General features: G+C 37.0%; 1 long non-coding RNA gene across 1 annotated transcript in view; it reads right to left on the bottom strand.

Annotated features, from left to right (window-relative positions):
• Positions 1-8,839: 8,839 nt before the first annotated feature.
• Positions 8,840-14,552, bottom strand: part of LOC110595555 — an 8,710-nt gene continuing 2,997 nt past the window's right edge. Inside the window, exon 2 of the long non-coding RNA XR_002481912.1 lies at positions 8,840-9,342. This is a non-coding gene — a long non-coding RNA (uncharacterized LOC110595555). The remainder of the gene's footprint in view (positions 9,343-14,552) is intronic.

Raw genomic sequence — 14,552 nt, 5'->3', positions numbered from 1 at the left:
TAAGAAAAGAAGTGGACATGCCTGAGTTAAATCTTAGATCAGTCTTTGGGATAAGCCAGACAAATAGAAAATTCAGATGTATACAGAAATGTAAAGGATGAGAAGAAAATTTAAGGGAACAGAGTCAGCTCGGGAAAATATGGAGTAAAGAATGATTTTTTTTTTTTTTTTTAAGTTGGAGTTTCTGTTATCCAGACTGGAGAGCAGTGGCCGCTCCCTGCCACCGCAGCCTTGCCCACTGGGCTCCAGCGATCCTTCCGCCTCAACCTTCCCAGTAGCTGGAACTACAGGTGCGCGCTACCACGCCCGGTTAATTTTTTGATTTATTGTAGAGATGACGTCTCGCCAAGTTGCCCAGGCAGGTCTCAATCCCGCGGGCTCAGGCAATTCACTCACCTCAGCCTCCCAAAGAGCAGGATTACAGGATTTCGAACCCGGCTAAATGAATATTTTTAAAATGCTGAGAAAGGAAGTTTCAACCGTTATTCCTGAGGGTATAATTTCACAGTTCCAAGTATTGAGCATTATTGAAAATCAGCCTTCTAAGGATTATTTTTAAAAAGAAATACAGTAGGTGATAGCTTTATGAACATGAAAAATGTACATAGATAGAATGAAAAGCATAGGGAAGAGAAATGACTTAATATCCCAGTGTTACATAAATGGGCACTCATGCCCAGGGAAACATTTCCAGAGGCAGGATCATACGTAGATCTTACTTTTAGAATAATAACATAAGCGGCTTAGTTGGAAGTAAAAATTATTTGTGGTTGAGAAATACTGGTTAACTAAAAAAGCAGCTCTAGAAATGACGAAGTTACTGAAGTTGAACATGCATATAAGTAGTTTGAGTAAAATTACTTCAAAAATGTGGGTGTAAAATACTGCTCAAGGTATTTAGTCATATACAGCTGTACACTATTTCTGGTTTATTTTGATTTGATCTGAGTCACTGTTTCATCAGTTTTGATATCTGTTCAAGAATATAACCTTCTCCAGAATAGATTTTATATCTTACTATCAAGCTAAGCTCTCTTCACCTGGCACATGCTTATTAACACATTAAACCACTTAATGTTTGTTGAATTAAATTACGCTTACATATAAAGAAGTCATGAACTCAAAGCAGCCAAAAAAGAAAGACTTGGTGACTTTTTCTTCACCATGATCTTACTTGAAGTCATAACTGACATGCCATCAGTAGGGTCTGACTTCCACTTAAGCTTCTGCTTGTAAGGTGGTAGGGCAAAAGAGATCAGAGCTGACTGGCCTACATTGGATTTTAACCTAAGATTAGGGTCACACAAATACTAAGTGGCAGAGGCACTCCTCAATGGTGACCCGTTGAGATCACCCAAACATATGCCCATTTCTACACTTAACAGGAGAAAGAGCACCCTAAAGTATCTTTGTTTTTCAGCAATCATAATTAATAGGTTATTCCTTCCAATGGTAAAAAATTTTTCTATCTGATTTTTTACACTTCTAGCAAACACAAAAAGCTAATTACTAGTTGCAAATAATAAGGATGTCAACTAAAGTCTTAGTACTGAGAATGTGTTTCTGTATTTTGGTAAGAAATCATCATCTTTTTCAAAATTCATTCTTTGTCAGCTCAGAAGAAGTTGAATCTACTCAAAAGTTAAATAATTCCTACCCTTTCATTTAGTCATTGCCTCAAAGTGAAAAAAGGAGCCAAAAGGCTGTTAATAGCAAGAAAAAAAATACTGAGAAATTTATTTAGTATATTCAGATATTCAGATACTCATCTTTCCTTCTAACAAATTGAAATAACTTTTCTGGCCATGCTTTTCAAGGAAAATGGAATTTGAAAATAACATAACCTCTCAGCTCAATGAACTAGGCTTCTCGAAATCCTTGGGAGGGACTGAAAGATAATTGAATCCAACCCTCTCACTTCACAGTAAGAATACAGAGACTTAGGGTCACACAAATGCTAAGTGGCAGAGGCATTACTCAAAATATCTAGCATTAGTCATATGGCATGACAATACATTAACTTAAACACAACTTTATCTTTGGAGTTGAAATAGGTAATTAAAGACAAGAGTTTTCTAACTAATTCTATATCTAAATCTCAATTACTTGATTTCATTTGTTCTTTCATGCTCTATATATTTACTAATTGTCTACGAGGGGTTGGGTTCCTGGATAAACACCTGGATAGTTACAATAGAGAAGACATTTTGAGACAACTAATTTGGTTTTATTTAAGTAAATTGAAAGAACAAACATAAAGTATAAAAGTATCCTATATATGATAGAAATTTCTGAAACCCTACCTCCTCTGGAGACATACTTCTTCTCTGAGACTCTAGAAATGAAACTCAAGACAAAGGTCAGAGATGAATTGATCATGATGGATAGAACTGAGTCAGAATTTCTGTTGCCCATTTTGCATTGATAATAGACACAGTATTTTTTAGACATTATAGAACTGATCATGTGTCAAGGTCACATTCCTATATGCAAAAATAAATAAAGCAATATTCAATCTCCATCTTCAAACAAATCTTTACTATTAATTACTGAAATAGTTTCTTAAGGACATCTTCCCATCAAAAGCTATGACGAGTTTGAGATATTACACTATTTGCAGGTAGCAAGTTAGCCTGCTATGGTTTCACAAATTACAGTAGCAGGAACAAGATGGTTGGTTCAGTGACAAAGTGCTTTATTACTCAAGCAACATATTTTTGTCAGTTTCTCTTATCCGCGAGTTCCACAGGGGCACTGTAGGTGGGCCCAGATAAATGCCTGCACATACGATGAAAAAGACACATGGGAGATTGCCATGCTACAGTTCCTAGCTCCAGTCTCTGCTTTCTTTAATCCATCTTGCATAATACTTTCAGATTCATCTCCCTTAAGAACGGCTGTGATCTTGTCAGTCTATTCTTGCATTGTTGTCAATGTATCCCGATTTCATCAAATCAAGCCTCCTGCCTAACATTCTAGGCTCTGGGTAGCCTGGCCTAACCTTTCCCCGCAGGTTCGCCACTCACTGGTCCTCCTTAGCTCCAGCACTGTGAGGGAGTTCCCCTTTCCCTAAACACAAGGAACCTGACCCAGATCCATGCTTCTTTCTGCTCAGGTTGGAAGATTACTCTCCTCATCTGTGTCTGTGGAAGTCCTGGTTGTTCTTTACCCCATTCCTGCTTCGTGAGGACTTTCCTAAGTTAGCCTTACTGCAGCACTTCCCGTACTGCTAACTGCTTGCGTTTTTACTTTCATGTGGTGTGAATTATCGTTTCTTGTGTATGTGTCATTTTCTTTGCCAAACTGCAATCGGCCTAAAGGAAAGGACTGTTCTTTCATTTTCTTATCCCTCGGGGCATGAAACATGTTTGACATATAGTCACACTCCTTATAGCTTGTTAATTGGATTGAATTTTGTGACAGTGCTTCCCCAAATCCTAAAAGAGTAGCCAGCAGAGTTAAGTGGCTTTCTCCCTTCTTCTGACAGGAAGGACCCTTTTAGTAACCATCTCCCACAGAGCTCACGTGTGCCATTTTAGTTATTCTTTTCTCCTTATTGCTTTCCATCTTCTTTTCCTTTCTTCTTACCCCTTCCTCATAACACCCCAAAGATATCCAACAGGATTAGTAGCAAAATGATGACCATGGTATATTTTTTTCTGTTCATTTAAGCTCCCTTTCAGTAACTACATAATTGTCAGTGTGGTCCCTTTTCCAATCTTCTGTGTCTCATGACTGATTTAGATGTGTCTCTACATTATTCTCATCAGTAAACTCAGCAGGATGGGAGAGATGCCGATCTTGCCTCAACCCTGAAGTTCTGTTCCCAGGCTTCTGAGGTCTAGAGTGACTTTGGGACAGCTCCTGCAAGTCCTTGCTAAATTGCATATGTTCTTATGCAACATATGTGTAAGAGCTGGGAATAAGTAGCTTGTCTGGCCTTGGATTCTCCATCTCGCCTCCCTTCCAGGTGTCCCACAGGGAACATGCTGGGAAGAATAGCCTTTAGAGGACATGGAGACTCATGGCTGCCAGAGGGTCTACCCGTGGCCCTCATCTGACCTTGAGGGAGATGTCAGTCCAAGGGCTATGTACTCACACTTTGTTTTAATATTTTATTCTTATTAACCATCCTGACAGACACATTTTTACCATTAATTATTTTTTTATTCAGCTTATTTTATGTGGTTAAATCTAATTGCAGATTTTGCATGTATCTAGAGAGCACCTGCTTCCACTAAGTGTCTGTCAACAGCCATTAACATGTACAAAGAAAGAGGATCATCCTAGGAAAATAGCTACAATTATGTCAGTAACTGAGGTTCAGATATATTCTACGAGAAGGAACCCAAAAAAATGCAGGATTTATTTATAAAATATTGTATATATATTCTCACATTTTTAAACTTTAGTCACCTTCAAAGCACTCTCCCTTTGATGCAATACACCTATCAAGATGCATTTTCCACTTCTCAAAACAGTTTTGAACTCATCAGTTTTGATGCCTTTTAGTGTTTCTGCCATTTTTTATTTCACCTCTTTCACATTGGCAAAACACTTGCTTTTGAGACTTTTTTCATCTGGGGAAGCAAAAATCAAATCCACTGGGGGCAAGATGGGGTGAACAGGGAAGGTGGGACATGCAGCTCATGCCATTTTTGGTCAAAAACTGCTGAACACTCAGTAGTACCTTGCTGAAAGAATCTAAAAAAAAAAAAAATCACTGAAGCCAACACCTCCTCTCACAAAATGCTACACTAATGCTGATGCATTCCTAGAACACTTACCTAGCGCGAGAAGCCTATACTACAAGAGATTCACCCTCTGAAAGAGAATTTTGGGGTTTTGGGGTCCCCCCTTGTATATAAGTTCAGACACGTCATTGGCCTGAATAGTGTGATGGTGAGATGAAATTAAAAGAGGAAACCCAGCCACCAGCCCTAAGGCTCGAAAAGAAGTTGTACTCAGTTTTGTCCCCAGAACAACATGCGTTCCCTGGTGAGAGAGGGAAAAATAATTTATCAGTCATTTTTTTCTTTTTTGCATTAGCATAACTTTGTATTTTCAAACGAGAACAGGAGATTATAGGAGGGAGAAGATAAGGGATCTGAGGCAAAAAGAACTAGAAGCTTTTATCCTACATGAGCTTTCCCTGTACCCTGAAATAGAAGCCCTGCTAACTCCTCATGAACCCTGTTCTACTAACTAGAGTCAGGTCAAAGACTGACAGTTTATTTTTATTCATTCAAGTAACTCAGGAGATCCCCAGAGCAAATTACCCCAGCAGAAATTTAATAAGGTCAGTTTCAAAGAAGAGTTTAGGGGAGTCCCTGGCAAAAACTCTTCTCTGGCTTTCCAGGATAATTCAGGGTGGCTATGAGTATATCTGTGGCACCAGAATCCACGGTCTCTACTGTATACAATGTGCTGATTGTTGGCCACTCTTGAGCAAGAGTATTATCTGGGGGAAATGCACCTAGGACCCTCTGGTTCTTAGCCAGGTGATATTTAATCTTTTAAAAAAATGTTTGGAAGAAGCGACAATAGAGGTAAAATATACAAATAACCAGTCATTTTATGCTAACCTACTTCCAGGATAAACGTTAATAAATTGATTTATGTACCTTCAAGGCAAGGACCTAAAAGAATAGCTACTCACATGTAGGCCTCAGATTTACTACCTCATGAGAATTGAGGCAATGATAATTAAAAGTACTATACTTCCCCCCCCAAAGATGGGATTTTTTAAGATTGTTTCCACTCTCCTCAAAACCTCAAGCCTATGAATCCTCAGATTATCAGAATGTTACAAAATAGAGTGTCCCCAATGTCAGAGAATCCTCTTAACCCCCCAAATTCCCTTGAAAATATCTGTAATTAGCAGATGCAAGTGTTCAGAAATTTTCATATTCATTTACCAATGGACGAAAACAATATTATTATGGGCAGTCTTGAAGTCCCACAGAGGAAAAATATTTATACATAGTAATTCCTTACATACACTCAAATTGCACAAACTCACAAACATACTTAACAGCACTTCTCACAGTTCATGCCAAAGCAAAAAATATTCCGAAGAAGGGGGGATAAAAGAGTTTTTGCTCCATTCACAAGCTATTTATTCTTTTCTTTTTTACCATTTCATTTCATAATAGCATGATTGGGTTCATGTCTTTAGACAGAATGCAGCTACATCAGATCTTTTCCACCTTGCAGAGTTGGGAAAGGGTGATTGAAAGCAATCTATGCAGCATCCCTCAATGAACATACATTCTTCTTCTTGGCTCAGATAACAGCTTAGTCTCTCCTTTCATGTGAGAATCATTATTTCACATGGTATTGTCCTTGCCACAAAGTGATCTAACATCAAATCCTCTCTACCCTATACCTCTAGGCAGTCCCTTATCTATACTCCATGCCACTTTTGCTAACCAGAGAATATCATCACCATTTATATCTGTCTGACTCTTCCCCTTTCCTGAGAAACTAGGGTAGAAAGCTAGGCAGCCCTAGTAAGGGTGTTAGGGAATGGAAACCTTTTATTTCTCAGAAAAACTACCAGCAAAATGAAGCAAAAGTTTTATGATCAGTCCAGCAGTTCCAATTGCAATCACTGATGTTTAAGAAATAAAAAGAGATGTGTCCAAAGTCAATAAATGTAGCAGCAAGAAGTAACAAATGAAATGGCATGCATGTAACTTTTGTTTTTCTGTTTAAAAGACAATAATCCTCTGTGCATGTGTGTGTGTGTGTGTGTGTGTGTGTGTGTGTGTGTGTATGTGTGTTCATGAACAGGCATACTCCAAAGGGGGAGAAGAGAAGTCAGATCAGTGGTTGAAATAACATGGTGTCTGTCTCTTATCCAGTTCCAAGGACTGAGCATGAGCCTCTGGAATAGTAACCTGGTCCCGTAATGTTTTAGGTCAGATTTCATTGAAGCAGAGCCAGTGACATGATCTCAGGTAACTATTATTGATTTTTATTGACAGATAAAATTGCATGGATTTATTGTGTAAGTATAAAAAGTATATGATGTTTTTAAGTATACATTGCGGAATGGTTGAATCTAGCTAATTAAAACAGGTATTACCTCACATAGTTATCATTTTTGTGGTGACAATCCAATATCTTGTTATTAACTATAATTACCGTGCGATACAACAGATCTCTTACTCCTTACTCCTCCTATCTGACTATAATCTTGTACTCTTTGACCACCCCTGCCAACTGCACCCTCTGTTAATGACCATGCTCTCTATTTATTAAGTGTCCACTTTTTTAGATTCCACTTGTGAGATCACGTGGTATTTGCCTTTTTCTTCCTAGTTTATTTCACTTGACACAATGTCTTCCAGATTCACCCATGTAGTCCTAAATGACAAGATTTTCTTCTTTTTATGGGCAATAATATTCCATTGTGTATATGTCTACGTATCACTGTATCATTTTCTTTATTCATCCATTAATGAATACTTGCACTGCTTCTAGAGTTTGATATTATGAATAATACTGCAATGAGCATGGGAGTGCAGATGTTCTTTGACATTGATTTCATTTTCTTTAGATATGTACCCAGAAGTGGAACTGCTAGATCACGTGGTAGTATTATTTTTAACTTTTGAAGAAACTCCATTCAGTTTTCCATAATGACTGTGCTAATTTACATTCCCACCAACAGAGCAGGTACTTATGACTTAATGAGAGGATGCTTCACAATAAATTCTTTATGAGGTTAGTGCAATTTCCCTGACATTTGCAGCTAAGGTGACAATCCTCTTGGACACTGCAAGTGTAAGCTATCAACCACAGTATTTATAGGAGCTGAGAGAATTGTATGATGCCAGGGTCTGCATGGGATACGAACAGAATCTAGTACATGAAACAAAGCCACCTGATGAACTTTTAAAGGCACATACTAAGGTTCCACCTTGAAGATTATATCAGTGGATCTGAAGTATCACTTGGTCATCTATATATTCTAAAAGGTTTGTGCACACTTCTGATTAGATGGAGACGGACGATCTAAAGCCAGAGTTGAAGGACTGTTTTCATATCTTTGGACATAAGGATTACTGCCTTGGTCCTAGAAAACAAAATCCCGCTCAAAATAGGAAAAGGCACATTCTGTCCAATTTTTTACAAGAACAAGATTGCGGCAGGTTCTGAGAACCCTGCAAAGCACCTGTGGAGATGTAACAAGAGCCAGCTTAGAAGCAGCACCCCACCAGAAGATGTCAGCCTTAACAGCAGAGTCAAGATCCCTCCCCAAATAACTGTGGATGGGACTTTCTAGAAAAGGAAAAAAATATATACATTGACTTTTTCCTGCACACAAATAAGACATCTACAGGCCCTTCCAGAAATAACTAATAGAGATTTTCATCATGCAAGAAGGGGCTGTGAAACATCATAATTTGAAAATTAATTTAGTGTGAGTCTATTTTTACTTATAGACTGATAAAACTTGAGCCTCTGTGGTTCTGTAATTTTTAAAACAACAAAAACAAACAAAAAAATTCCCAAAGTCTCAAAGCCTAAGAGAGTGAGCATACATCTCATGACAATTTCATACAATCAAACACTATGCAAACATCAAAAATCGTATTGTACAAACATAGTGACTGTAGTTAATAATAGTGTATTATATATTTGGAAATTGCCAGAAGAGTAGATGTTAAGTGTTCTTACTCCTCAAAATATACGGTAATATATTGCAATGCATATGTTAATTAGCCTCGGCTAGCTAACCCACAATATATACATATATCAAAACATCATATTAAACATCATAAATATATACATTTTTATTTGTCTATTAAAAAAGAAAACATGCTAAGTATTTAAAAACTCATGTTGTACAATTTGTGCAATAATATTTATTTATATGGGGAAATGTTCCTTACAAACTGTTAAAGTGAAAAACAACATACAAAGTTCTATAACACATGCCAAAGTAGGCATTTATCACCTCTAGAATTATGAATAAATTTTCTTTTTCTTTTTTTGCATTTATATGTATTATTTTACAATTTTAAAAACATAATTAAAAATAAACAAAATACAGTAAAACAAAGCCTATAAATTTTCCCACTATAAAAAATTACTCATCTATACTAAGTCTCATACAGGAGGAGTACAGTCTGTCTTGTTAATGTCACCAAAATGTAGCTGCTGTAGATGCATGCAACTCTGCCCTGCAAAAGAAAAGTAGTCGCCTGGTTCCTGAACATTTTAGTAAGCAGTCAAGGTCACAACTCATCTTCCCCAGAGCTGTGTCATGGCACAAGGCAGATGAGCAACTTCTTTGGATAAAATTGAGAAGGATGGATTATCACTAACAACCTGGAAGAGATGACGTGGAGTTTAGAAAGTGAATAAATTCCACATAATAGCCACAGCTGTCCTACTCTCTTTCTTTTACTTAACTCTTTGGGCAGGTAATTTTGATAGAAACAAATAACGGTTGGCTTATATGGACTCAGTTAGTATAAGCTGCATAGAACAGAAAATACTGACATATTACTCCCCTCAAATAAAGAGAAGACAGTCATAGGTTCCAGAAAAGAAAAACAAAGCCACTAACAAAGATGAAAATTAAGGAACAGCATTGAATTTTTCATCGCAAACATTGGCAGCTAGAAGATAATAAAACAATTCTTTTCTTTTAAAGTGCCGTCTTAGAACTGCAGAGTCACAGGACAATCAATTAAATATGAGGGTAAAATGAAACAATTTAAATTATGCAAAATTTCAAAGGAAATTATCTCCCATGCACAATTTCTCAGGATGCTATTAGGTGTGCTTCAACAAAATATAGGAAGAAACCAGAAAATAGGAGACATGGAGATCAAGAAACCTGGAATTTAGCACAGAGAAGAGGTGAAGGGAAGTCTCAGAATAGCAGGAAAGTCATACCACTGCTTCACCAAGTCTGGCAAGCAAAGAATTCTGATGCAGCAGGAGGGCAAAGGGCTCAAAGAACTTGTTCTCCAGAGCAAAAATGCAACTGAAAAATGATCTGAGAGGTTGGACCACATAGAAAACAATTTTGGATTTCCTGGAGTCTACATAAAGCTGAACTATTCAAAGAGAATTAAATAAGTGTAAAAATAAGCAGATTATCTCCAGGAAAATATAGAAAGCAGTTCAGGGAGCAAATATAATTAAAGAATATTATTTTGCACAGAGGAAACTATATTTATAGTGTAACAAGAAAAGATGTGTGTGAGTTTTACCAAAATTTTATATAAAGAATAATGGTAAGGAAAGAAACCCCTATATAAGTCGAAATCCTAATCTCTCAAAATAGAAAATCAAATTATATCTAAAATTTATGAGTCAACAATAACAGTGGTATTTACATACATAGAACTAAATATCAGAAGAATAACTGAAGAATTGAACATATTTGCCTGTGGGGAGTCAAGTGACTGATGTTCTTTGTCTCTTACCACTATGTGACTTTTAAAATTATTCTCCCATCATATTTTGCTACAACTAAAATTACTTTAAAATTAAAAGATTCTTCAGTTCCCCCATCAAATCTTTAAAGCAACAAAATAATCATATATATTTTCTACACTAGTTCAAGATTTTTTTAAGTCCATCCCTAAGATTTTATTTGCAGAATAAAAGCTACATTTCTGCCTTGCCAAACTGAGTTTGTTCAGTTGGTAAAAAACACTAGCAAGGTACTAAACCAGTGCAAGCATATTATATTTTTAAAAAACAGTTAACTAATATACTTTCTTTATCAGTAATATATTTGGTGAATTATTCATACCAACCCCAAGCAAGCTAACTTGTACATGAAAAAATAAAATCTTAGAACTCATTGCCTACATATTTAAAAATAATTTTGAAAAGTTTTCAATAAAAAATAATATTTTAATTGAGTTTGTATGGAAGTTAGCAAACAGTATTTTGAAAGCTCTAACTAAGACCTGTAGAATACATAGCTAGCACATGAAGCTGTCAGTTCTAGACATATAATACATTGTAAACTGACTTTAAATCCTAGCTGTAGGTTAAGATACAGCTCCTCTGTCTTGCTTCACCTTTACCCAAACAAACACATCTATTAGTGTATATTGGGTTTTAAAGGTTTATTATATAAATCAGATGTAAAGCCTGCAGAAAAGCAGGGGAAGTTCTAGATTTTGTTCTCAGAAATTCACTCACAATTGAGAATTTTACTGTAAATACAAATGAAAAATGTTTTGAGTGCCAGGAGTCTGTACCCAAAGATATATGCATTCTAACTTTATTAGAATTGTAGTGGGGCTTAAAGTACAATATTGACTATATGTGATTTTGCCAGTGGTGCCAACTTGAGAATCAAATCCTTATTCAAGGTGCAGCTCTACTTCACAAGGACTTCTGCAATATTCTATTGCAGGAGCTACCTCACCTGCAGAGTTTTCTACTTTTGTAATTATTATATCAGCACAGAAAATATTTGCAAGCTATGCATCCAACAAAGAATATTCAGAATCCACAAGGAACTCAAACAACTCAACAAGTGTTAACTTTAGGCTAAAAATACATTTTCATTGTCAGGCTTCAATTTATTTTCAAGGATTTTATCTTCAAAAGAAATGGAGAGCCTTGTTTATATGCTTTTTTTAATGCTATTGTAGCTTTGCAGGGATAACAGAACTATTTTACAAAATTTCATGGTATGAAATCCATTGAGAAAGTGAGTAATTTTTTGTTCTATTTTGCTATAAAACATGAACTTATAGTACAAATAAATGTCATTGTATTTTCTCCTCTCCAAATGGCTTTGTGTGAGCTTCCACACATTGTTTGCAGTCTGTAGTGTAGCAGCAGGAGCAGAAGGAGTTCACGGACTGGAGGATGCCCCTGAGCTTTGTCTGACATTTTAAGTTTAATGTGTATGTGCTCTACTGGGTACCTACTAATACAAATTTAGCTCAGTGGCTATATGGAGGCTGGACTTTATAAGACTTTGAATACAGCTACAGTCTTCATAATTCAGTGATGGTGGAAAAAGTCCTTTTAGAAAAAATTTAGATCAGCCTCAAAACTAGTTAACCTAACATCACAAGCTAATGAACTGTTGATTTCCAAGGTATAGAAATTGGTACATAACCTATTTTAGAAAATATTCATTTTTATCAAAGCTTTAAAATAGTTTAAAAATAAGTGTTTAAATCATTAAATCAGACATATAAAGTCACTCTAAAGCATCTCAGATTCTGGGAGCTCCGTTTAAATGAATGTCATAAGTCTAGATAGAGCTGTGTAACCTAGTAAAGTCTCCCTTTTGCTTTTTTGTGATCTCATTTATTCACACAGCAATCCTGTACAGCACTATAACTCTCATTTTAGCACTTTCTCTTTCCTTTTCTTTTTCTCTTTTTTAGGCAAATTATAATCTGTAACTAAGAGATGTCACAGTTTTCCCAATGTCCGTTTTAGAGCTGGTGAGGGGTCAGCAGAGGAGAACACCAACTTCTACTCTCTGCCAATACTCTGGTATCATGCTCCAAAAATCATCTTAGCACTTTGAAAACATGATGTCCTGAATTTTCACTCTGATGGAAACAATTTGAGTAGGGATTACGTTGTTACAAGAAACGCTGTTGTTGAGAGTTCCCTGCCATGTTCTATTCCAGGCGAACTGGGTAGAAAACAACCACAAAGTCAATGAAATTAAAACCCTAGTGTAACCATGGTGTTCTTTTAAAAAGATAAGCTAGCCGGGCTCGGTGGCTCAGCCTGTAATCCTGAGCCTTTGGGAGGCTGAGATGAGTGGATTGCCCGAGCCCGCGGGTTCGAGACCCGCCTGGGCAGCGAGACCTCATCTCTACAATAAATCAAAAAATCAGCCTGGCATGGTAGCGCATGCCTGTAATTCCGGCTACTCGGAAGGCTGAGGCGGAAGGATCGCCAGAGCCCAGCAGGTGAGGCTGCGGTGGCCGGGAGTGGCCACTGCACTCCAGTCTGGGCCACCGAGTGAGACTCCAACTCAAAAAAAAAAAAAAAAAGATAAGCTAAATATGTATGTGTTGTCCTTGTTGCTGATCAACTGAATGTTATCACTGGTGCTCTTGGCTGCAGCCTGCTATGTCAGTGCTTTCGTCCAGCTCTACCAAACTGGATGGGAGGTACTGGAGCTACAAGATGCTTGTGACCAAAGTGTTCTAAGGAGTCAGCAGTTGAAGAGAAGGTTGTTGACTTTCAGAAACTGCACCAGAACCCATTAGACCTAGGAGTGAAAAGGACCCTAGCTAAGGGTTAAGGCTAAGTTGTTTTTTTGTTTGTCTGTTTGTTTTCTCTTGCTGTTCTGCTCTGTGGAAACATTAAGTTGATGAAGTTTGCCTTCAAGGTATCTTACTTCCTCTAAGATAATCTAATTACTTCTTTCCTTTCTTCTTTGAGAGTATTTTTTCTGTGCACAAATCAAGCCAGATGAAATGTATTTATTAAATACAATAATACTAGCATGTGATAGTTTAATACTCTGTGGTCTTCAGAAAGTATTGTTTTTAGAAGGAGATATATCAGAAGAAGAAATAAAAATTATTTTTGTAGTGACTATACACCACACACATTATCTCACATAAACTTTACAACAATCTATTTAGAGATATCATTAGTCCAGAAAATGTGAATGCTAAGAGGTCAAATATTATCACATATATAGTTAGTATTGACAGTGGTAATACATCCTATCATTAGGGCAAATTTCATTTTAAAATCTTGGTAGAGAAGAAAGATTTGAGCTACGCTTTTCTAAACTGGGAAAAATAGTCTGTGTGGATTTGTCTCTATTATCTTCAGAAACCTTCAATAAAGTCTCTGAAGGACATAATTCTTATTTACCTCTAGAAAAAATAAACTCTATGCCTGAAGCGTCCAATATGATAGCCACATGAGCCTATTTAAAGCAACTACTGGCTACTACATTGAATAATGCAGATATACACCTTTTCCATCATCAGAGAAACTTCCATTGCCCCGTGGCACTCTAAGCTGTTTTCAACAGGATAAGATGAAGTAAATACATGCTTACCCTCAATTTTAAAGAACAGTAGTAGCCAGGTTTGGTGGCTCAGCCTGTAATCCCAGCACTTCAGGAGACTGAGCCTAGTGGATTGCCTGAACCCACAGGTTTGAGACCAGCCCAGGGAACTTGGCAAGACCTCATCTCTATAGTAAATAAAAAATTAGCTGGGCATGATAGAGTGTGCCTATAGTTCCTGCTACTTGGAAGGCTGAGGCAGAATGATCACCAGAGCCCAGCAGGTCAATGCTGGGATGGCCATGAGTGTGTCACTGCACTTCAGCCTGGGCGACAGAGTGAGACTACAACTCAAACAAACAAACAAACAAACAGGATCAGTAGCAATGCCAGGATGAAAACAAATGGTGTATGTGTGATATTTTATCCTTTGAAAGAGAAGAGGCATGGAGGGGTGGAATAAAGGAGCGAAGAAAAAAGACCAAGAAAACTCTGTCAAAATAGAACCAGGGCAATTACCACAAGGTTTGTTAATCAAAAAAAAAAAAAAAAAAAAAAAAAA

The sequence above is a fragment of the Carlito syrichta genome, unplaced genomic scaffold (genome assembly GCF_000164805.1).
Source record: "Carlito syrichta isolate Samal-C Ts95f unplaced genomic scaffold, Tarsius_syrichta-2.0.1 Scaffold302715, whole genome shotgun sequence".
NCBI classification, from domain to species: domain Eukaryota; kingdom Metazoa; phylum Chordata; class Mammalia; order Primates; family Tarsiidae; genus Carlito; species Carlito syrichta.
The sequence above is the reverse complement of the archived record's forward strand: the minus strand, read 5'-3'. Positions and strand labels throughout refer to the sequence as shown.